This window comes from Nuphar pumila, chromosome 3 (genome assembly GCF_984573655.1).
Source record: "Nuphar pumila chromosome 3, dmNupPumi1.hap1.1, whole genome shotgun sequence".
Taxonomy (NCBI): domain Eukaryota; kingdom Viridiplantae; phylum Streptophyta; class Magnoliopsida; order Nymphaeales; family Nymphaeaceae; genus Nuphar; species Nuphar pumila.
In genome coordinates this window covers 106,221,580-106,246,865 of record NC_143251.1, presented here as the reverse complement: position 1 = coordinate 106,246,865, position 25,286 = coordinate 106,221,580, and the positions used below count along the sequence as shown (strand labels likewise).

At 36.1% G+C, this 25,286-nt stretch overlaps 1 protein-coding gene across 6 annotated transcripts in view; it reads right to left on the bottom strand.

The window, feature by feature from the left end:
* The window catches only part of LOC149843206 (putative UDP-N-acetylglucosamine--peptide N-acetylglucosaminyltransferase SEC), a 105,264-nt gene extending 81,343 nt beyond the window's left edge, over nucleotides 1-23,921 (bottom strand). For all 6 annotated transcript variants that reach the window (XR_016430854.1, XR_016430855.1, XM_089999650.1 and 3 more), the window contains exon 1: nucleotides 23,607-23,921. The gene's annotated coding sequence lies outside the window, so the exon portion shown is untranslated. The remainder of the gene's footprint in view (nucleotides 1-23,606) is intronic.
* Between the last annotated feature and the right edge of the window lie 1,365 nt (nucleotides 23,922-25,286).

Here is a 25,286-nt window from a genome sequence, read left to right as displayed (position 1 = left end):
CACGTGGGATTCTCAATCTGGAATTTATGCCATATGTTGCCATGAATCAATTGGCGATCATCATCCACAAAGCTAGCAGATTTAGCTAATTGATGCCAGGAAGACATGAATAGGCAACCTATGCAGGTAAAAAATCATAATGTGATGTCGTGAATGCAGAAAACCAAATAAACCGGATGCATAGTTACAACTAAGAATGGCATATGATATTGGTATACTCTAATAGAGTGAAAGTGACCAAATTATAATTAGGAAATGATAGAATAACCATGCTGAATCAGTGAACTACCAAAACAAAAAAAAATGCATGGTATACCGAGATGGGTGATAAAGAAAAACAGAAAATGGCGACATGGATAATAAATTGAAACAAAATGGATGAACGCCGAGATGCTGATAATGTCACACAGATGAAATAATGCTATAAGCTAAATACCAAGAAAAAAACCCACAGATGCAGTGCATTGCAGAATTGAAGAACGATGATGAAGTGGCAGACAATATGTATAAACAAATATTCAAGGCAAAAGGAATCCAGAAATAAATTACAAAGAAGAAAAACAAGAAAAAAAAAAGAAATGTTGGAATATATGCATTCCATTGATGTGGCAATGCGTATCATCGAGGCTGCAATAAGCAGATCGGTGATATGAGTTTGCTTTTGGTGGAAAAAAAAAAGCAAAGGAAGAAAACTACAGAGGGTCAAGGGAAATGCCGTGAGAAGGAAAATATCATAGAAGAAGGAAATAAGCTACTTACCTGATTGCAGAGGTTGATCTCAAAGGAATGAATCCCCTATATCACCGCTGACGGATTGCTCTTTAAGTTGATGGGAGAAGATCAGAACGAGATATAATAAGAGGGAAAAAAAAGGGAAAAGGGGAAGAATGATGCGGGGTGGAAAATAGATCGTCGAATGGAATGGAGGAAGGAGAAGAATCATGAAAGAGGGGTGGTGTTGCTGAAGGAGGAAGGAGAAGGAGAGGCAGGAGATGGATTGAGAAGTTTGAAGAAGGTGCGGGGGTGAGGAAGCGATGGATTTAGGGTTCCCCTTTGCGTCTTTTTAAAGAGGGAGGCGATGGCTCTGGAAGAAGTAATGCCGTTGGGGATCAGATGGCTGAAGAGGAGATCGATCTTGAGATGGAGAAGCCGTTGGTGATGGAGGGATCAGGTGAAGCAGGAGGAGGATGGACGAAAGAGAAGGGGGGAAGGCGAGATGGATGGTGGAGGGAGGTCGGCCATGGAGGAGCTCGCACATGGGGGCGTGCGGCTGTTTGGAGAGGAGAAGCTGCCAGAGAGGGAGAACTCGAGAGGGTCTCCCCCCAAAACCCTAACTCAATTTTAAGGGTTTTACTTTTTCCAAAAAGAGGTCTTTTATAAAAAGTTTTTTCTAAAACGGGTTTCCAAAGACCATTTTTTGCAATTTCCTTTATTTATTTTTTATTTTTTGTTCTATTCAATATTTTATTTTTTTGTGTTTTTGGAATGAAAATCTAAGATTTTACGAGAAAACAAAGATTAAACACTAATTTTTTGTATTTTTCTGAGAAATATTTACAAAAGTATTTTTTTGAGAATTTCGGACCATTTCGGGGAAATTTCTTCAGAAGAATGGTTTCGGACCCAGGTTTTGAGAAAATGTTCGAGTTTTGACACTCGAATTGAGAAATACAATGTGATGGACCCAAACGGATGTCGAATGGGCTATCTGAGCTATTTAAAGGCTATTTTTGGTATTTTCTATATTTTTAATTTAAAATTTGAACAAGGAGACTTAGATTTGGATCTGGACAATGGATCCAGATCCAAAAAACATTTTAAACATATGAAATGAATTTAATTTCAATAAAACTTGAGAAATGAACTGGAGTTTAGATTTGAAATGACTCATTTGCTCAAAAAATGAATTTAGGGGCAAAAAGGGAATATTGAAAAGATTTTGAAAAATTTAGGGTGTTCACAGATGCCTCTCTTTGCTACTAAGCTGGTTGAAAGCCGAGCTTAGTGGCAAAAAAAACACTCCAAATTTTGAAAAGTGCCCCAGTCAGCAGATCTGAACTGGGTGTGGAAGAATTTATTTAAAAGACATGGTTTTTCAGGCTTAAAACCTTATCCTGAATGGCTTTGGGAAGAAGAAATCCTCGAAAATGATATGATTGAATAAAAAATGAGGAAATCGTGATGAGACTAGCGGAAGAAACACCTCGTCGAAACGAGACTCAGGTTTAACCCAAACCTGAAAAGGAAGATACCTCGTGGTACGAGGTTCAGGCTTAACCCTTAACCTGAAGGGGACGACCATATAGAATCCTCGAGTGAAGAGACCATGATGGGGATTTTCGGAGTTTTGACGAACAAATCCGAAAGAGGTTTGCGAAAGGAGGAAGGAAATGGGGTTCCCTAAAGCTTGAAAAAGGGATGAACCTGGGCATCTCATTGCTGAGACTAAATCAGCTTTTGAATTTAATGACCTCTCGCAGGGAGTACAGGTTTTGACCCTTAACCTGAGTGGGAACAACCATACGGATTTCTCGAAACCGTGATGGGATAGGAGAGATACTTCAACTGAATGAGGCAACTCTTCTGGAATGTGAGAAATGGAAAATAAGGAGATGCGAGGAAAAATGAACGATGAATAAGGTAACAGGAGGCGAATCTTTTGATGGAAAGAAAGATGAATAAGGAGGATCCTTTATCAAGGAGACGAATCTCTTGACAAGGGGAAAGATGGAATAAGGCAAATCCTTTGGACAGGAGAAGGTGAGAGCGAAAATATGAAGATGGCGATGAAGATGGCAATCCTTTTAGCAAGGAGAAGGTAAAATATGAAGATATGAAGATGGCAATTCCTTTGGTAAGGAGAAGGAAAAATGTGAAATATGAAGAAGGCAATCCTTTTAACAGGGAGAAGGTAAAAAGTAAGATATGAAGAAGGCAATCCTTTTGGTAAGGAGAAGGAAAAATGTGAAATATGAAGATGACGATAAAGATGGCAATCCTTTTAGCAAGGAGAAGGCAAAATGTAAAATATGAATAAGGCAATAGTAAAAAAAGGCGAAATGTGAAATATGAAGAAGGCAATGCTTTTAACAAGCAGAATGTAAGATGTGAAATATGAAGAAGGCAATCCTTGTAACAAGGAGAAGGCAAAATGTAAGATATGAAGAAGGCAATCCTTTTGGTAAGGAGAAGGCAAGATGTGAAATATGAAGAAGGCAATCCTTTTAACAAGGAGAAGGCAAGTCTCTCGACAAAGCAAAAGACGAGGAAGGCGATCATTTAATCAAGGAGAAAGGCAAATCTTTTGACAATGCAAAAAGACAGGGAAGGCGATCCTTTTATCAAGGAGAAGGCGAGTCTTTCGATAAAGCGAAAGACGGAGAAGGCAATCCTTTTATCAAGGAGAAGGTGAGTCTTTTTGACAAAAACGAAAGATGGGGAAGGCAATCCTTTTGTCAAGGAGAAGGCAAATCTTTTGATAAAGCAAAAGACGAGGAAGGCAATCCTTTCATCAAGGAGAAGGTGAGTCTCTCGACAAAAACGAAAGACGGCAAAGGCAATCCTTTTATCAAGGAGAAGGCGAGTCTCTCGACAAAGTGAAAGATGGAGAAGACGATCCTTTTGGAAAGGAGAAGGCGAGTCTCTCGACAAAGCGAAAGACGAGGAAGGCAATCCTTTCATCAAGGAGAAGGCGAGTCTCTCGACAAAGCAAAAGACGAGGAAGGCAATCCTTTCATCAAGGAGAAGGCGAGTCTCTCGATAAAAACAAAAGACGGGGAAGGCAATCCTTTCATCAAGGAGAAGGCGAGTCTCTCGACAAAGCAAAAGACGAGGAAGGCAATCCTTTCATCAAGGAGAAGGCGAGTCTCTCGACAAGAACGAAAGACGGGGAAGGCAATCCTTTTATCAAGGAGAAGGCGAGTCTCTCGACAAAGCGAAAGACGAAGAAGGCAACTCTTATGAAAGAGGGGAAGGCAACTCTTTCGACTATGCGAAAGAAGGAAAGGACAACACCAAGATATATCCAAACAGATGTCAAGTTCTTATTTCTCATCAGGAAAGCTGGAAAATTTTGCCAAAATGATAACATTTATAGTTGTTTCAAGGTAATTGAAGGTAAGTACTTTCAAAAGATATTCCCTCTTCCACCTAGAGTATTACCCCCAACTAGGTTAACTCTATAGAATTCAGAATCAAAGCCAAATTTTGTTGTTGGTTTTTCTTCAAGGATGCTATCAATTTCCTTGATATGAAAGGAGGGGATATTCTTAGCTTCATAAAAGCAATTAAATGAAAGGATATTGATAGAAGAATTTCACACAGGTAAAGAAGATTCTTTGCAGTTTGGGCAGTTTGATATCCTGGGCATTTTCCCATGATGATCTTTTTGCACTCTTTTGAGTCATGGGGCTTTCTTGAGCTTTTACATCATCCTTCATTTTGGAGATGTCCTGACTTTTTTCTCTTTTCGGGGAAGGGTACGTCACAAACTCCTTCATCTTGGAGATGTTTCAATCCTTCTTTTATCTCAGGGATTATATATGATGGTATTGGCTCAAAGGTCTTTAGATGATAGCTGGAATTGAATATCTTTTAGGGTTTGTCGGTAGGTCCATCTCATCCGCCTTCATCTCGACGGTGACCCAAACTTTCCCTGGAAGGATCTTTCACAAACTCTTTCATCTTGGAGATGATCCAAATCTTCTTTGGCCCCGGGGGTCTACTCGCTTAATTCGCCTTCATCTTGACGACAATTGAGAGATCTCTTTTGCAGATATTTGATTTGCAGCTTAGCTGACTTGAGGAGACATGAATTGGGTAGGTTATTTTCTGACTGCCCAGGATATTTTCACTGTCTTAATGCCAAAGAATAATCTTTAAGAATGTGCCATAGCTATGATCAATATCAGCTCATTTATGGCTCTTCAGCATCATTGAATATTTCCTTTACCGGTCATGTCGAAGATTTTTTTTCTTCATCCTCTTGGTTGACCAACATAAAATTTGGAGTTTGAGCCTTTCTTCACAGAAGTTTCACCCTTTTGGAAGGAAAACTAAGGAGATTTGAGGAGATTTCTTTATGTAATAAAAGTTTGAGATCAACAACTATTTTATGACAATTTGGCAAGTTATTCCTGAAATCCTTGATGACCAAACCTTTGCTTAACATCAAATTTTGATAATATCAGTGGGATTCTGGGGAAGAATCCAACATGAGGCTGAATTCTGAAGGTAAATGTAAATTTAAGGTTCTGAAGGTAAGTTTTGGCATAAAACTGGGTTTTGAAGGTAAGCCTTTGAAAAAGTATCTGAATCAGGACTCGGATTCTGCAAGGAAAACAGGGAAATTCGAGTTAAAACTTGAGTTTTCAAAGGAAAACTGGAAGGTTCGAGTCGGGGCTCGAATCTCAAGGGAAAACTTGAAAATTCATTTATTGAAGGCAAGAAAACTCGAGATAAAACTCAAATTTTCAAAGGACAGCAAGAAGGTTCGAGTCAGGGCTCGAATCTCAAAGAAGACTTGAAAAGTTCATTTATTAAAGGCAAGAAAACTCGAGTTAAAACCCAAATTTTCGAAGGAAAACGGGAAAGTTCGAGTCAGGGCTCGAATCTAAACTTTGAAGGTTCATTTATTGAAGGCAAGAAAACTTAAAACTCAAATTTTTGAAGGAAAGTTGGAAAGTTCGGGCCAGGGCTCGAATTTGGAAGGAAAACTTGAAAGTTTTATTTATTGAAGGAAAGAAAAAATCAAGATAAAATTCAATTTTTTTTTTTTTTTAGGAAAGCTGGAAAGTTCGAGTCAGGGCTCGAATCTTGAAGGAAATTTTGGAAGTTCAGATTTTTGAAGGAAAGGAAGACTCGAGTTAAAACCTAGATTTTTGAAGGAGAGTTGGAGAGTTCGAGTCAAGGCTCGGACCTTCAGGAAAAAGTAGGAAGTTTGAACTGAAACTCGAATCTCAAAGGAGAATTGGATAGAAATTGATGGAAGATTGACAGAATTTGAGGAAAATTGAGAAAAGATTGTGACCTGAGGGCTAACTGATCGGTCAGCCAAACACTAGCACGAGTGCTAGGCTTACCTGTATGAGTATTGAATTTTTCAAAAAAATGCCCCAGTGTAAGTACTGGGTTTTCTGATGGAGATTTGAAGAAAAAGGGGACACCGACATTCTTTAAGATACTTGAGATTTGAGCGAGAATGATTGTCGGCGTTTCCAGGATTTTCCCTTATCCTGAAGGGGAAATAAAATGGACATTTGATGAGAATTTAGAAAGGAATGATTCAGGTTTACCCCTTAACCTGAAAGGGGAGAAGAATAAAATTTGTAAAAATGGAGAAGAAGAAAGGAAAGAAATTTTGAAAATTTATTTTGGAAAAGAATTCTCATAGGTAGCATTGTTGCTCCTATGAGGGGTTTCAGGATTATCCCTTTATCCTGAATTTAAGAAAATTTAATGAAGGGAAATCGATATAAATCTAGAAAATCAATAAAGATTGGCAAAACTTGTATTTATGAAAGAATCCTCATAGGTAGCGTTATTGCTCCTACGAGGGATTTCAGGATTATCCCTTATCCTGAATGGGAACACCTCGGACAACGAGGGTCAGGTTTATCCCTTAACCTGAGCGGGAAAAATAAGAATAAAGGAAATACCTCATGGGAAAGAGGCATCAGGTTTATCCCTTAACCTGAAAGGGTAGAAAGATTGATAAAATTTAATGGAATTGAGGAAATATTGATAAACTTGATAAAAACTTGATAAAATTGATATAAACTTGAATAAAATGAATGAAACTGATAAAAATATCAAACTTAACTGAAAATTTATAAGATTTAAGAGAAAAAGGAGTTTTTTCTGATCCTGCCTGCATATGGGATTTTGAAAGAAAAATGTTTATTTAAAAGATAAGTGAAAAATCATTTTGGGAGGAAAATTCATTTGTAAGAAGAACGATCAGCGTGAGATCTGATCCTTTAAAAAGGAGAATCATCATGAGAGATCATCATGAGGTTTGATTTCGAGGATAGTGGTTTTTTAAAAAAAGAAAACAAACCTGAGGTGATGATTTTTGAAGACAAATGGTTTTCAAAACCAAATTTGAAAAAGGAAAATCAACATGTTAGTTTATTTAAAAGGGATTTAGATCAAAATATTCGAACCTTTTGAAGACTTTTGCATAAACTTTTTGAGATTTTATGATTTTGAAAATCCTCATAGGCAATATCATTTCTCTCATGATGGAGGAAAACAAATTTTGAAAGATGACAAGGATTTAAATTTTTTGAAAAATAGCAAGCAGGATCAAAAAGATTTTGAAGAAATCAGAAAGAAAAGGCAATACACCTGGGGTTTTAAAAGAGGAAATTTTGAATAATATATACCCAGAGTTTTGGAAAATATAAGGAAGATATATATATATATATATATATATATATGTAATATCATTCAATCACAGACATATAAGCAAGGATGTACAAAATAGCACTCCCTAAAGCTGACTCTATATGCAATATTTGAAATGGCAAATAGGACCTTAATCCTAACTCTAAGATTTAGATCATCTGATTTCAATCAAGGTACGCCGATATACTCAAGCCGAAGCTCGAAATACGTGGCATATAAAGATATCTCTTCGGTTCTAAGGTAATGGCTTCCCAGCATCCTTGAGCACCTACCGATATACCTCAGACTATGGCCCTTAGGTACGTGGTAGGGGGCACAAACCCAAATAAGTGGTCCAGTTGTGAGGCTCTCTCCCGAACTATGGTTCAGTGAGACAGCCCAGCAACGTGAAGACCGGGACAATATAGGTAGGGATGTTTTCAAAATATGATCAACATGCAATAAAATCAGAAAGCTCTAATGCAAGTCCTAAAGAGATAGATTTAAATGAAAAGAAGCATACACTTGCATACATTGTCTGCATTCAATCCCTAAAATTGAGGAGAGTTGTATTTAAGGCCTAAATCTAATGTGAACATGGATATAATCTCCTCAATATGGTCCTACCAAACCATACTTAGATCCTATATGAAAATAATGTCAAGTTAGGACAGAGTCTAAGCTCCTAAGGTTTGCATGGAAATATAGCTGACATATGTTAGAATAAAGACTTAGATTATATAAAAGCAAAGCAAAGGCATAGATCCAACCGGACGAAGACAAGTCCCATCACGGTCGCCAAAACTGTGATCATCGCAAAATTTTTCCTATTCTCTTGTCGGTTTCTCTCTCTTCCTTCTCTTTCCCTTTTCCGACCTCTATTTTCCTCCTTTTTGAAGGGAGAAAAATAAAAGAAAGAAAAAGAGAGAGAAAAGAGAGAAAAGAAAGAAAGAGAGAAGAGGAACTCTTCTGCGCGGTCTCACTTGACCTTAATTTGAAAAAGATTTAGAAAATAACTCGCCTCCGTTTTGAAAATTTGCGGGAAAATGGAGAGACGGGATTCGCTCGTCGGTACGAGGTTCGACCGTTCCTGGCGCCTTTACCAGGGGTAATCGAACCAAGGATCGAATCAATGCCTTTTGCTTTGCCTAAATATAATCTAAGGATTTATTCTAACTCTAAATGCACAAAGAATCATGCTTGTGCAATGCAAGGATGTATGCTCTTTTTGAAAGATGTTTAGGAAATTTCTAAGTATTCTGAGATGAACTTGATAAGGGAGTGAAGAAATGATTGAATCTAACTTTAGAACTTGAGATAGATCAGAGGAGTTTTAAGTTTTTGAAGTAAATCAGGATTGGAAGAATAAATGAGAAAGAATGACTTGAAGCTTTGAAATGAAAGGAAATGAAGTTTCAAAGTCAAAAATGGACTTTGAATTTGAATTTGAATTTAGGAAAGGAAATGAATACTTGAGATGGAATTGAATTTGGATTTTTAAGTTTGGAATGGATCTGAGATAATCAAATGGTATTTAAGAATAGAAATGGATTTAGGGAGTTTGAGATTGGATTTGAAATCTAGAATTGGGAATGAAATTGGATCTAGAGATGGATTTAAAATCTGAAATCGGAGATCCGATATAAAATTGGGTTCTGGATCCTAAGATGGATTTGGATCTGAAGTCTAAGATCCAAATGTAGAATTGGGCTCTGGATCCTAAGATGGATTTGGATCTGAAGTCTGAGATCTAAGGTGAAATTGGAGTCTAGATCCTAAAGGAGAATTGGATCTGAAGTCTGAGATCCAAAAGTGGAATTGGACTCTGGATCTTTAAAGAGGAATTGGATCTGAAGTCTGAGATCCAAGGTGAAATTGGAGCCTGGATCCTAAAGAGGAATCGGATCTGAAGTCTGAGATCCAATATGAGTGTTGAATCATGGATCCTAAAATGGATTTGGAGTTAAATTCAGAAGATGAATCAAGAACTTCCAAGTTTAAATTGAACTTTGAAAAATGAAATTTAGAATTTGAATATACAAACGAATTTCAAAGTCAAATTAGACCTTGAATTTTTGAATTTGAAATTTAGAAGATGAATCAAGAGTCTCAAAGCTAAAATTTAAACTTTGAGTTTGATTAGAGTTTTGAATATAAAATAAATTTGGAATTTCAAAGTCAATTTGAACTTTGAAATCTGATTTGAATTTGAATATAAAAATGACTTTGAAATCTCAAAGTTTAAATTGAACTTTGAGATTGAAAAATGAAGTTAAATTTGAAAATAAAAAGGATGAATTGGATTTTATAAGAATTGAAGATAGATTTGAGGAAGATATTTACATCACTTGGAGTTTTGAAAGAGGGATTTTTGAAGATATGATGCAGTTCTATCCTAAATGATGAATGAATTTGAATTTTTGAAATTTGGATTTTTAAAAGCTATTTCATTCTTTGGATGAATTGAAATAAGATTGAAGATATAATACATCCCTGACTATGGTCATTGGATGTATTATATAATAATCTATATTTAAATTCAGGTGAAGAATAAAACACATTTGGTGCTTTTATAGGATTTAAAATGAAATTAACTCTCAATATACCCTGACTATGGCCATTGGTATATATTTTGAATTAATTTTAAGTTAAATTCTGATAAAAGAAGAAGATATTTAAGGACAATATGTTAAATTTTTTAAAATGGATTCAGTGTGGATCCAGTGTTATTTCGTAAAAGATAAAAATACTAAATTTTGTCCACACCCTGACTATGGCCATTGATGTGGATCATCAACTTAGGATTAATTTACCTCTTACGAAAAGGTGCACGTGCCATTCGTGTTTCACCAATATGAGATTTAAAAAAAAATAAAGGAAAAAGCATGAAAAACAAGCAATTTATGATATTTACAATGTTCATTCATTCTATCTAGAACAGAAAATGTAAATTCTCATTTAAGATCTAACTATTACAACACATGAAATTTTTACAACTCCACATAGTGATATCCTTCACATATTCCCTGCAAAACACTTGATTAATAGAAGAAATAGAAGGAAATTACATATAAATGTCAAAAATATTCTTTCATGATGGAAAGATGGGAAATGATATATATATATCTATACACATGCATATATATGTATATAGATATATATGTATATAGATATATATGTATGTATATATATAGAGTATATACAATAGCTTATGAGACATCAAAACTGGGTATTGATGATGTACAGGAAATAGGGTAGGAAGATTAGTGGGAAGTGCACAAGGCTGTTATGAATATGAATTAGGCATATATTATGAGGAAGGTCGGACGACATAGGGGCTATTGACTGCAGTAGGCTGGGAAAGTAGTTGGGGCACTGCTGCAACTATAGTGATAATGAAATCTCACCTCAATACAGTACATCAGCCATTATGCTGGACATGAAGTGGGTAATAAACCTGGAAATATATGTTGAGGGTAACAGATGGTGAGTGGGTGCTACGTGAGGATGTGTGCTGGGGGATTCAACACTTGTGACAGGGTACTGTTGAGACACCTACGGCAAGTGGCATTAAGGGAATGGTGTAGTGTAAGGAGGTAACATAATGCCATGAGGTGGAAGCTGCTGCATTTGCAGCAACTAGGTGAAGTTGGATGAAGAAAAACTGGGGCTGTGCTAGACAAATGTTGTGGCCAGCAGAGTCAATGTGTGGACATGTCGGGCTGTAACATACAGCAACCAGGTGGGTGAGAGTTGGATATGCTATCAAGGTAGAGGGATGTGATTTACAGATGGAATATGGCATGCTGATAGGTGAATGACAGGTAAATGGAAAGTGTGAATGTGAAGATGGTGTTATAACAAGTGACAGTGTGATGAAACAGTGGTGAGATGTTGCAAAAAAAAAAGAAGAAAAAAATAAATCCTACTAGAATTATCAGTTTGATGTGAGTTGAGCAAATCATAATGGAAAAAGTCCATGGTCTTCAGACTTTTGAAAATGGGAATCTGGTTTCTTGAGCTGGAGAATTCTCTGGTGAAGAATCTTTTCACCCCAGTGAAGCCTGATAGTTTTGGACCCGGGTCATATGGATTAGAATTGAGCTTTAATTTACCAGAAGACATTGATGCCACTCCATTCATCCGGCTTCTCCCATTGATCCGTTGCCCACCATAAATGCCTATATATTTTTTTTAGCTCCTGTAATGCCACTCCAGACAGTTCTTCTAAACCAGTTTTGTCTCTTTTCACTCTTGCAACCCATTTTGTCATTCTAGAATAGAGCATTAGTGATTTTGAGAGATATCACGGAATATCTCATTTGAAATGTGTATAATCCTGGAGCTCTAGATGATTCATATTATTTCTGAGGCGATTCAATCGACATTTATTATGCCTCCAGTCCTGTTTTCAATAGATCTAGCAAGACCATGCTCAAAGGCATTGGCACATGACACTCCAGGAACTTCTTCATAACATACCCCTTTCTTTAGATGGAATAAGCAATCCATAGTTAAAAGAACGAAAGTATTGGATGACCAAGTAGCATGAAATGGAAGGTAAAAGTAATGTGCATGCTCACAATACAGGATGAAATGTAATGGAAATACAGTACGTGGATATACTCCTGTTATTGTAATGTATATATTAGCAACATGAAAATGAAACATAACACATACATGACCTGCAGATATGCTTTCCTTGTTGGAACATATGAATTCACAATACCTTGCAGGCTTTGGTTTCTTGTTATTTCCTCAATGATTCTGGAATCAAAGCATATATTAGCACTAACCTTCCTTTCGCGATTCTCCACAGAGAGCAGGCAGGCATCAACCATGGATGTGCATCTAGATACAGTTTCAAGCCGTGGGAGAGATGCTTGTAGGGAAGGTGATAAAACTATACATGAATTTATCCAGAGATGAGGATCTGTATGGTGTAAATGACATATCAATTCTCTGAAAATAAGAGAAAGAAAAAAAAAATGAGGAATCATCTCATAAAACTGCCAAAGGGATGAACATGAGTCACAAGGCTAATCCTTCTTTAGAACGCCAGACCATTCTGTAAGTGATATAAATCACAAAACAAACTAAAAAAAAAAGGAAATAACCAACATCTATCTGCAGACTAATTATTTGAAATAAAACTAGCTAAAAAAAAAGGACATCAAAACTGTAACACATATGACAGTGATCGACATGCATAATCCTTTTAATATTCTAAACAAGGAGAAGGAGAAACATGAGATAAAACTTTTGGAATCGAAGATTCTTTTGATGGAGCATACCTGCGTTCGTTGGTGTATATTACTCCATGGCAGAGACAAGGGTTGTTGTCTGGTAACATAGTAGCCTCAGGCTGGAGCACTGGAGCCTCAACATAATAGAATCTCAAACATAAAAAAAAACAAATGGAAAGACAATCACAGAACACCTTTATCGTGGAATACCATGCTCAGATTCCGGGAGATGCCAAATGAAAGGGTTTTACATGCTGCCGGTAGATACAGAATCTCTGTGACTCCATAGTGAAACGAATGTGAATCTTACAGATTTGATCATCTGTATAGATCAAAGTTAAATTTTTTTTTTTTTACAAGTTCCAGTTTATACCATGGACCAATCGTCACTCATATTGCAATACAGGACCTGTAGGGGATTCATCATTTCTATAAAATCCAAACAATACACAAAACACGTGGGATTCTCAATCTGGAATTTATGCCATATGTTGCCATGAATCAATTGGCGATCATCATCCACAAAGCTAGCAGATTTAGCTAATTGATGCCAGGAAGACATGAATAGGCAACCTATGCAGGTAAAAAATCATAATGTGATGTCGTGAATGCAGAAAACCAAATAAACCGGATGCATAGTTACAACTAAGAATGGCATATGATATTGGTATACTCTAATAGAGTGAAAGTGACCAAATTATAATTAGGAAATGATAGAATAACCATGCTGAATCAGTGAACTACCAAAACAAAAAAAAATGCATGGTATACCGAGATGGGTGATAAAGAAAAACAGAAAATGGCGACATGGATAATAAATTGAAACAAAATGGATGAACGCCGAGATGCTGATAATGTCACACAGATGAAATAATGCTATAAGCTAAATACCAAGAAAAAAACCCACAGATGCAGTGCATTGCAGAATTGAAGAACGATGATGAAGTGACAGACAATATGTATAAACAAATATTCAAGGCAAAAGGAATCCAGAAATAAATTACAAAGAAGAAAAACAAGAAAAAAAAAAGAAATGTTGGAATATATGCATTCCATTGATGTGGCAATGCGTATCATCGAGGCTGCAATAAGCAGATCGGTGATATGAGTTTGCTTTTGGTGGAAAAAAAAAAGCAAAGGAAGAAAACTACAGAGAGTCAAGGGAAATGCCGTGAGAAGGAAAATATCATAGAAGAAGGAAATAAGCTACTTACCTGATTGCAGAGGTTGATCTCAAAGGAATGAATCCCCTATATCACCGCTGACGGATTGCTCTTTAAGTTGATGGGAGAAGATCAGAACGAGATATAATAAGAGGGAAAAAAAAGGGAAAAGGGGAAGAATGATGCGGGGTGGAAAATAGATCGTCGAATGGAATGGAGGAAGGAGAAGAATCATGAAAGAGGGGTGGTGTTGCTGAAGGAGGAAGGAGAAGGAGAGGCAGGAGATGGATTGAGAAGTTTGAAGAAGGTGCGGGGGTGAAGAAGCGATGGATTTAGGGTTCCCCTTTGCGTCTTTTTAAAGAGGGAGGCGATGGCTCTGGAAGAAGTAATGCCGTTGGGGATCAGATGGCTGAAGAGGAGATCGATCTTGAGATGGAGAAGCCGTTGGTGATGGAGGGATCAGGTGAAGCAGGAGGAGGATGGACGAAAGAGAAGGGGGGAAGGCGAGATGGATGGTGGAGGGAGGTCGGCCATGGAGGAGCTCGCACATGGGGGCGTGCGGCTGTTTGGAGAGGAGAAGCCGCCAGAGAGGGAGAACTCGAGAGGGTCTCCCCCCCGAAACCCTAACTCAATTTTAAGGGTTTTACTTTTTCCAAAAAGAGGTCTTTTATAAAAAGTTTTTTCTAAAACGGGTTTCCAAAGACCATTTTTTGCAATTTCCTTTATTTATTTTTTATTTTTTGTTCTATTCAATATTTTATTTTTTTGTGTTTTTGGAATGAAAATCTAAGATTTTACGAGAAAACAAAGATTAAACACTAATTTTTTGTATTTTTCTGAGAAATATTTACAAAAGTATTTTTCTGAGAATTTCGGACCATTTCGGGGAAATTTCTTCAGAAAAATGGTTTCGGACCCAGGTTTTGAGAAAATGTTCGAGTTTTGACACTCGAATTGAGAAATACAATGTGATGGACCCAAACGGATGTCGAATGGGCTATCCGAGCTATTTAAAGGCTATTTTTGGTATTTTCTATATTTTTAATTTAAAATTTGAACATCTGGACAATGGATCCAGATCCAAAAATCATTTTAAACATATGAAATGAATTTAATTTCAATAAAACTTGAGAAATGAACTGGAGTTTAGATTTGAAATGACTCATTTGCTCAAAAAATGAATTTAGGGGCAAAAAGGGAATATTTAAAAGATTTTGAAAAATTTGGGGTGTTCACAGCGATCTATTATGTATCCCCTTGGCTCCATCAATGGAACAATTCCTGACTTTTGAAGCTTATTGTCGAGAGTGCACCAATGCTAGAGTCTCTAAGAATCAGTCTCAGTCTAAGGAAAAATGGTGCAGTGGGCTGCCATTTTCCTTGAGCTCATTTGCTTGCAGAGGATGTATCCTCAGCATAAAAGGATGCGACGATGAACGATATGAATGTTTTGGTGATCTCTTCTGTAAAAATTTGAGTCTCTAAAAGATAGATATGCATTGGACGAAATTGTCCTCCCATTGATATTGTAACTAAATACTAATATTTTTTCTGTATGAATGTGGTTGTAAATCATGTGGATTTGTAGTTACGAAGTTACGACGATAACGATATGTCTTTGTTTGTATTTATGAACGAAATCGATTTGTATTTAAGAATTTAACTCATTTTATATCCTTGAAGTAAAACCCAAAATCCTTAAACCTTGAACTTCAATCGCCCGTAAAAGCGATTAGGAAATTGCATTGACATAGACATTGCCCGTAAAAGCAAATCGTGATAGCACGTAGCCTTCATACGTCATTGTATAAATCACGATGGTACTTATGGTTCACTTAGACAAAGCTCATTGTCTTAAAGACAGACCTCATTGCAAATCATGCTCGTCATTTATGAATGTTTGTGCAAATTGTTTAAGCCTTATATAAACGCTTGTTCGATATTAATTTATGAAAGCCAATCATTACAACTATTTATTCAGTGACATTTGTGTGCTACATTGATTAAAATAGGTTTATACATTTATAGAAAGTCATGTTAAAGAAAACATCTCGTTTCTACTTTACACAACACTAATCGCTTTTACGATTTTTAATTACGAAGGCCAAACATAACAACGATTTGCTTTTACCATATAACAATCCAACTTATTTGTCATGTTTAGTGAAATTGAAATTTTATTTATTTGAACCTAGTGATATTTACATAATTTGTATACATAGTCTACAAGAATTGTTTATACAAAATTTGGTTGTACAGTCTATAAAATCTACTGGAAGTCGATGCATATCAAATTACTCTTGTGTGGGGGGTCCCGTCGCTCATTGCCTTATAGGTATTCTTGCCAGCTGAGTTTTTTCCTCTTTCACAATTAGATACTCCATCAATTTTCTGCATAGTTCTGTGCGAAATCCAGGCATATCAACCTGCAACAAAAATGTAATGTGACCAATTTATACATTGAGTCCCCAATAATAGAGGGTAATATTACTCAAAATCAGCATACAACGTTGAAATCAGATCCTCGTTCATTGTATATTGCTTCAATATACTTCATTACAAATACGCCATAATCGACGCCATTATTTTGTAAAGGAGCATCTTCTGCTGAGCGAAAGATCCACTTGCCAATGTTGACACCGAAAGCATCTTTGACGAATCTTACCTATGGTTCATGCAGAAGAAAGTAAATTCTTGACCTCTGTACAGGATAAGATATCCTTCTAGATGGAAACTTACGAAATGTAAAATGTCACAACGTACACCACTGTGTAACTCCAATGAATTGCATCACCATAGCCATTTTTCTTTTAAATCCATCATGTATAAGTCCCAATGCACTTCAGTTTGCCAGAGTGTAGGAATCAATACCTGCAAATTGATCGTACAAATGGTGTTAGGATTGTTATGCCGTAACCTTGCACAAGAGGTTTGTTCACTTACTTTTTCACTTGACCAAAAGTCTCCGTAATGATCATCATTAACCCAGTATGGTAGTCCATCTTGAAATCCAATAGAGTATAGCAATCGACGTACGATACTCTGTTGACCGAAACAGTGATAATAGCAATGTTAAAACACAAAGCAACAAGAGTAAATAAAAAAACAAAATAAACATAAAATAGAACCGATATACCATGAAATAAGGGTTGATGATGCGTCTAGTATTGGTTGTTGCGTTGCTTTGAATATACTTGACGAAATCAGATATAGTCTGTTTGCAACAAATATAAACTTGTTAACATACATACCATGGCATACGTAAATATATTACTGATAGTGGTTTCATATGTATAAAATTACTGATAGTGTTCCCTTCTGCATATTTGTTTTGCATCTATTTGATGTTATCTTGGAGCTCTTTGCTGAGTTTTCAGACACTGCTTTTTGTGGATGTTCCACTGACATTAGCATAATATTCAAGAAACGATATTGAAATTTTGTTACACAGTATACAACACAAATCACATAAACACCATAAAAGAGACACATTTTGAAGAAAATCGACATGATGTTTAAACAATATACGCCTGAATCACCATCGCTGGTTGTGTAGCTGTCGTATTCTCCTTCCTCGTCTCCTTCATCGATATCGATACCCCATTGTGATCATCGCAAAATTTTTCCTCTCTTGTGGTTTCTCCCTCTTTGCCTAAATATTATCTAAGAATTTATCCTAAGTCTAAATGCACAAAGAATCATGCCTGTGTAATGCAAGGATGTGTGCTCTTTTGAGAAAATGTTTTGAAAATTTCTAAGTTCTCTGAGGTAGACTTGATAATGAAGTGAAGAAATGGTTTCTGAATGATAAAATCCAACTTAGAACTTGAGATAGATTAGAGAAGTTCTAAGTCTTTGAAGTAATTTAGAGTTGAAAGAATAAATCTTGATTTCTGAGAGAGAATGATTTGAAGATGGGATAAAAGGAAAAGAATAGGAAATTTCAAAGTCAGAAATGGATTTTGAATCTTGAATTTTAAACTTGGATTTAGGAAAGGAAATGAATATCTGAAATGGAGTTGAACTCTGGCTTTGAAGTTTGAAATCTGAAAGAGATTTGGGAAATCTAAATAGAATTGAGAAATGGGATTGATTTGAAAGTTGGAGTTCAGGATGGATTTAAGAAATCCAAACGGTATTTAGAAATAGAAATGGATTTAGGAAGTTCAGATGAGATCTGAAAAGGGAATTGAATTTGAAATCCAGAATTTAAGATGGAATTTGAATTCTGGATCCTAAATGAAATTTGGATCGGAGGTCTGAGATCCAAAGTAGAATTGGGTTCTGGATCCTAAAATGGAATTGGATCTGGAGTCTGAGATCCAAAGTAGAATTAGGTTCTGGATCCTAAATGGATTGTGGATATGAAACCTGAGATCCAAGATGAGATTGGATTCTGGATCCTAAAATGGAATTGGATCTGAAGTCTGAGATCCAAGATGGAAGTTGAATTCTGGATTTAAAATGGATGTTGGATTTATAATCTGAGATCCAAGATGGGGTTGAATTCTGAATTTAAAATGGATGTTGGATTTATAATATGAGATCCAAGATGAGGTTGAATTGTGGATCTAGGATCCTAAATGGGGATTGGGTCTGAAGTCTGAGATCCAAAAGTGGAGATTTGTATTTGGAAATCTGGATCGAAGTTGGGATTAGGATCTAACTTTGGATTTGGATTCTGAAAGTCTAAATGGGACTTTTTGAAGATGGATATGGGTTTTGAAAACCCAGTTTGAATTTAGAATTTAAAAAGGGTCAAGCTTCGAGATTCAGAATCAATCTCAAACTTTGATTTTGAATTTGAAGATGAACTTGATTTCGAATGTGAAATCAGAAGATAACTCAGAAGTTTCAAAGTTAAATTGAACTTTGAAAAAAATAGAATTGAATTGAATTTTGAATTTGAATTTGAATCTTGAAAATGAATTTGGAATTTAATTTGAGAATACAAATGAATTTCAAAGTCGAATTTGGACTTTGAATTTGAAGCTTGAATTTGGAAATGGAATTTTGAATATAAAGATTGAATTTTGAAATTTCAAAGTCAAATTGGACTTTGAAATTGAAATTTTAAATCTTTGAAATAAGATAGAAGAAAGAATTAAAATAGAGATTGAAGAGAGATATTTGAGATTTCTTGGATTTTGGAAAAGAATTTTAAAAATATAATGCAGTTCTATCCTAAATGATGAATGAATTAAAAGAATTTTGAAATTGGATTTGAAAATCATATTTTATTCTTTAAATGAATGTAAATAAGATTAATGATATAATACACTCCTGACTATGGTCATTGAATGTATTATATGATAATCTATATTTGAATTCAGGTGAAGAATAGAACATATTTTTGTGCTTTTATAGAGTTTAAAATGAAATTAACTCTCAATATATCCTGACTATGGCCATTGATATATATTTTGAGTTAATTTTAAGTTAAACTCTAATAAAAGAAGAAAATATTTGAAAATATGATGATTTTTGAAGAGGATCCAGTGTGGATCAGTGTTTTTCCATAAAAGATGAAAATCCTAAGTTTTGTTCACATCCTGACTATGGTCATTGATGCAAATCATCAACTTAGGATTAACCACCTCCTATTAGAATGGTGCACGTGCCATTCGTGTTTCACCATTTGTGAAATTTTGAAATAAAAGAAAAAAATGAGATGAAAACACAGGATTTATGAGATTTACATGCTCATTCACTCTATCTAATGCAGAAAATGTAAATTTTCGTTAAGACCTAACTATTACAACTCATAAAATTGGATTTATAATTCTGAGTAACGACCTTTTCTACATATTCCCTGCCAAACACTTGGTTAGTATAAAAATGGAAGAACATTGCACATATCATATGGAGGTTAATGGCAAAATGCTCATGTGCCAAGATATTTAGAATGTGAGAAGACAAGAGATGATGTGTACGTATGTGCTTACATATATATATACAGGCATGCCAATATACATACATACATATATATATATATATATATATATATATATATATATATATATATATATATATATATATATATATATATACACACATGTGTGTGCATATATTTACATATACTCCTATGTATATATATCTATATATGTAGCATGTAGATAACATAGGTGGGTGAGAATGATGGTGGTGTAAGCAGAGTGGTGCTTGTGGGAGATACATAGTGGGGGTGCAGAGGGTGTGCTGCTATATATAAGATGTTTTGGCAGTGAAAATTGGTGCTGTTGTGGCCAGAGTATACTGGTAACAAGGTGCTGTATGGGTGCCATATAACAGCAGGAAAATGGATGGTGATGGGGCTACAGGAACGCCGGGTGGCAGTTGGGAGCTGATAAGATATTAAAATTTCTGGTATGTTATACAGCACGCATGTTTGGTGTGGATTTATTGTTGAACTTTCAGCAAAAGGATGAATGTGTGTTGCCGATGTATTAGGCTAATTGTGGCAGTAATAACATATGTGCTGGAAGTGAAGTTGGTGAAGGTAAGATGCAGTGAAGGTGCACACAGATGAAGTGGTGGTGAATGAGGGTGTTGGCACTGAGGTGCACATATATATGTTAATGAAATAATAAACACATGTACAACATCTTAAGTTACTGAAAAATTGCATATGAAAAGGCACTTTTCAGCGCCTTTGGGGTTTAGTGAAGATATGATGTGCTAGAAATATGACAATGATGTGGTAGATATGCACAGATGAAATAATAGAAAATGAGACAGCAAATAGTTTTGTCGAACAGGGGTAGGATGAAAGGATGTTGCCATCACAACAATAGTATGGCATACAAGGCAATGGGAAACTGTAGCAGGGGGTGAAATGGATGTGGCAAGTGCAAATGGTGAAATGGAGTGCAAAATGGAAAAGTGTACAGGTAACGAAATGCGGAACATGTGATGAATATGCAGGGAATTAATGATACAGCCAATAACATAGGTTTTTGCAAAACAAGTTAATGAGTTCTAGCAGTATCTCAAGGGGGATCTTAGTGTCACTAATCAGTTGATCCCAGCAATTCTAGAAATTGATGATTTGGAGGATGATGATGCTGGAAGTAATGGCAACATGGGAATAGCAATATAATTGCAAGGAGGTGGGGTTGTGCAATGCTCGGCAGGATATGAACGATGAGAGATGGATGAACTGAGGATGGGCAGCAAATATGAAGATGTCAGTTTGTAGTGTAAAGTGGAGATAGTGAGGGCCAAAGAGGTTGCTGCTAGTATATATACAGAATTGCAGATACGAAGGGATGTAGGTGGTGGTCTGGAAGCTATAGATGGAGATAAAAGGATATTGGATGCTAAATGTGCTGAAGGGTGATAAGCAGATGAGCACAATGGAAGGCTAATAAGGATTGAACTTAAGAAACAACAGGAGGCAGAGAGGAGACGATCCAAATTCTGAGTGTGTTGGGATAGGTCGTTCCCAAGCTGGTGAAGGTATAGATGCAGGGTTGTAACATAGAATAATTGCACCTGTATTTGATGATGATTTGGCTAACAGTTTTTTTTTTACCCTAGTTTATATTTTGATACCCAGTCAGCAAAATGAAAAGCCAATTATTCCAATCTTCTAATATTTTAGGAGCCATCCAATAAGTGCATATACTAAAAATATACTCATAAAGCTTTATACATACACAGGAACAAAATTCTCTTCTTTTCTCAACTATCTACTAGTGAGAGAACTAGATTCTGAAAATTTCTAAAGGAAATTCTACTTTAGCAAGCCCATCATGTGAGAAAACAACCTATTTGAATTACTTCTGTCTATTAGGGCAAGGATTAAGGATAATTGATGTTCATGCAACATAAACTAGAACCCTACACCAGAGGACCATGCATTTTATCGGTAAACTATAGGCAACATTGGTCGACTTTGACTAAGATATAAATTGATCCGCAGAATAGACACCCAAATGAATTCAGTAACTAATGCTTGATAAAAAAAAAAAGGAATATAGGCACAGAAGGTCCAATACTGAACAGAGGACATATTAAAATGAATAGCAATGAACTATTGATGCAAACAGACTACTGCTGGGCAAAAAGAGGTATATGAACTGTGCTGGTGCAGTTGGATTAACGTGTATAACATGAATATCTGATAAGGGAAAGCAAGGCTTACTACAACATGCTATCTAATCCATTTGATAAAATTTAACATTGGCTGGCATAATATGTAAACTAACCATATGAATTAAACTGTTAAACCTTAGCTAATTATAAGGTGACTAATGCAAATGTCATGACAGATCAAGGTTAACATACTATAATAACTAAACGAGAAAAGATATGCTACTCACAGGCTTGATGGTTCTGTAAAAAGAAAATTTCTGAAGTAGTCGGACCATTGACACAGTTACCGTGAGGTTTTGATCTGTTGCTCACGCACCCAGCAGATTGATCCTGCTGATTAATTTTTTAACAGATTTGCCTACTTTCATTAACCTTCATTCTCAGGACCATGATCGGAGGTGGTAAATAGCTTTCAGCAGGATTGGTGAATAGTGCGTGGATGTGCTTGCCAACATTTTAGCTTTGGTCTTTCTGTAAAGCTTATAATACGCCGGGAGATACCAGGGGAAAGGGGGTGGATGTACAAATAATGAAATGAAGTGTCATAACAACCCACAGGCGGTGGCAAACATAATGAGGATACAGTAACAACTGATAAATAATGCAAGGTAAAATGACAACCAATGTATACGCTGGATTGAAAACGCAGGACACTGGTTTATACAAACTATATAGAAGCAATAACGTTGAAAATGGGTGCTAATTTACAACTTACAGATGTACATGGAGATGGGTATTGAGACGCTGGAGGTAGCCGTGAAGCTATACAGAAATTGCATTAGCTATCTATTATCTTATCATATGCAGAGACACTAACAATGTTATCCTATCTAATTTACATACTCAAGCACACATCAATTTTACAAGCAGAAAGGAGACATTTCACTAACAACCTGATCAACGTCTGTGAAAAGATAATAACAATCATTTCACAGGAACAAAAGACATTTTGCAGGATGGTAGATGAACGTTATATCTTCTCATAAGATGCGAATGTTTGTTATAAAACTGATGACATGTTAGGAAATAGGTAAACAACTAAATATTGGAATTAAAGAATTCTTTTGGCTATTGCAGCAGGTGGACCGATCCTGCTACCTACAGGTTGATTCCACCTACGATGCTTCTGAGTAGAATGGAAATAAAGCAAAAGTAAGACTAAAACAATAGAATAAAAGGAAAAGATCTACCGAAAATCAAAAGGAGGTAATAATTCTTAACAGAAACGTGGTGAAATAGCAACAAAGATGAGACATCTGAAAATAAGAAAAAGGAATTTATGACCATTAGGATCAGCAGCTGACCCACATGAAAAAGGGGATTTAAACTTAACAGGTAATCAAAGCATAACAAAGACTCCTGGCAAATCGGAGAATGGTATAAACAGGAGCAAAGAAAAGAAAATGTAAATGGGAAATCGCATGTAAACAGATGAGAATAAAACATGACAAATGTATATAGACAAATTTTCAATCCGAAAAATTATGCAAATTTAATGACCATTAAAGATTTGCTGGAATATATATTCCATGGATGTAGCAGTAAGTGGGACGACGCTGCCATAGCAGCGTCTACCTCACCAATTGCATATTTGAAAAAATTAAAAAGGGATCAAGGAATGAATTCAAAACAAAGAAACAACTAAATAAGGAGAAATTTTACAAAAGATCAAGGAAGAAAGAAAAGAGACAAAGAAAAAGAGAAGATTACTTACATGGAATCGCGAACACCTTTGACTCTTAGCTGCTCGAGGGAAAAAGCGTTGGAGGGAGAACAGAGGGGAGATTGAAGAGATAAGAAGGGGAAAAAAATATCCGTGAAGAAGGAGAAGGGATTGAGAGGATGAAGACTAGATGACGCCCAAGCCAGGAGGGGTGAAGACGGATGGGGTTGAAGAGGCCCATGCGTGATTCTCTTAAAGGGGGAGCGGAGGATTCGAGAAGGAGATCAATTGCGGATGGATGGAGGAGAACGAAGGTGGCTGTTGAAGATGAAGGGTTTTGGGAGGAAGGTTTGGGCGAGAGAGGATTTTGAGAGTGTCTGAGAGGAGGGGAAGCGAAGGGGAGAAGGCGAGAGTTCTCAACTCTTAAACACTAAAGATAAAAATTTTCACAAAAAGGCCTCTTAAAAAGTCTTTTCCAAAAACGGGTTTCTAAAAAAACATTTTTTTTTTGTAATTTCCTTCATTATTTTTTATTTTTTTTGTTCTTTTCTTGAATTTCAATATTTTTTTGTGTTTTTTTGGAATGAAATTCTAAAAATTAAGGAGTTTAAAATAATTTTGCAAAATTTTCAAAAATATTTACAAAGGAAAGGTTTTCTGAGCAATTTTGGAAGAAAATGGGTTTGGACCTGAGTTTTGAGAAAATATTCGAGCTTTAAACCTTGAATTTGAGGAATATAACATGATGGATCTAAACGGATACTGGGCGAAGTGTCTGAGCTTTTCAAAAGTTATTTTGGTAATTTTGAGAATTTAATTAAAAATTGGATGACAATGCTCAGATTTGGATTCTGATATCGGATTTGGATCCGAAATTGAGTCAGATATATAAAATGAATTTAATTTCAGTAAAACTTTGGGAAATGTACTGGAATTTTGGTTTGAAAGTGACTCAATTGCTCATAAAATGAAATGAGGGGCAAAAATGTGATATTTAAAAGATTTTAAAAAATTTGGGTTATTTACAAATGCCCCTCTTTGCTATTAAGCCGGTTGAAAGCCGAGCTTAGTGGGAAAGAAAACACTCCAAATTTTGAAAAATGCCCTAGTCAGCAGATCTGAACTGGGTGTGGAAGAATGACTTCGCAACATGGCCTTTTCAGGCTAAAAAACCTTATCCTGAATGGCTTGGGGGAGACGAAATCCTCGAAAATGATATGACTGAATAATAGAAATGAGGAAATCGTGATGGGACTTTAGACGAAGATCCCAAAATGATGAAAGATAAGAAGTTTGATCAAGTCTCATGGTTGAGACAAGATCAGCTTTTCAGAATGATTCAGGTTTAGCCCTTAACCTAGATGGGACTAAGATATCTCAAGATAACCTGAATGGGGGAAGGAATATAAGTGGATCTTGATGGGACTTTTTTTTAGAAAATGCCTCGTGAGATGAAGCCCAAGTAGGATCCTGTCCTGGATGGATATACAAAGCATGGATTCCTCGATGGGAAGAACCATGATGGGACTGGAAGAAAATACCTCGTCGAAACGAGGGAGACTCGTTGGAACGAGATTCAGGTTTAACCAAAACCTGAAAAAGGAAGATACCTCAAGGGGCGAGGTTCAGGCTTAACCCTTATCCTGAAGGGGACAACCAAATGGAATCCTCGAACGAAGAAACCATGATGGGACCTTCGGAGTTTGGAAGAACAAATCCGAAAGGGGTTTT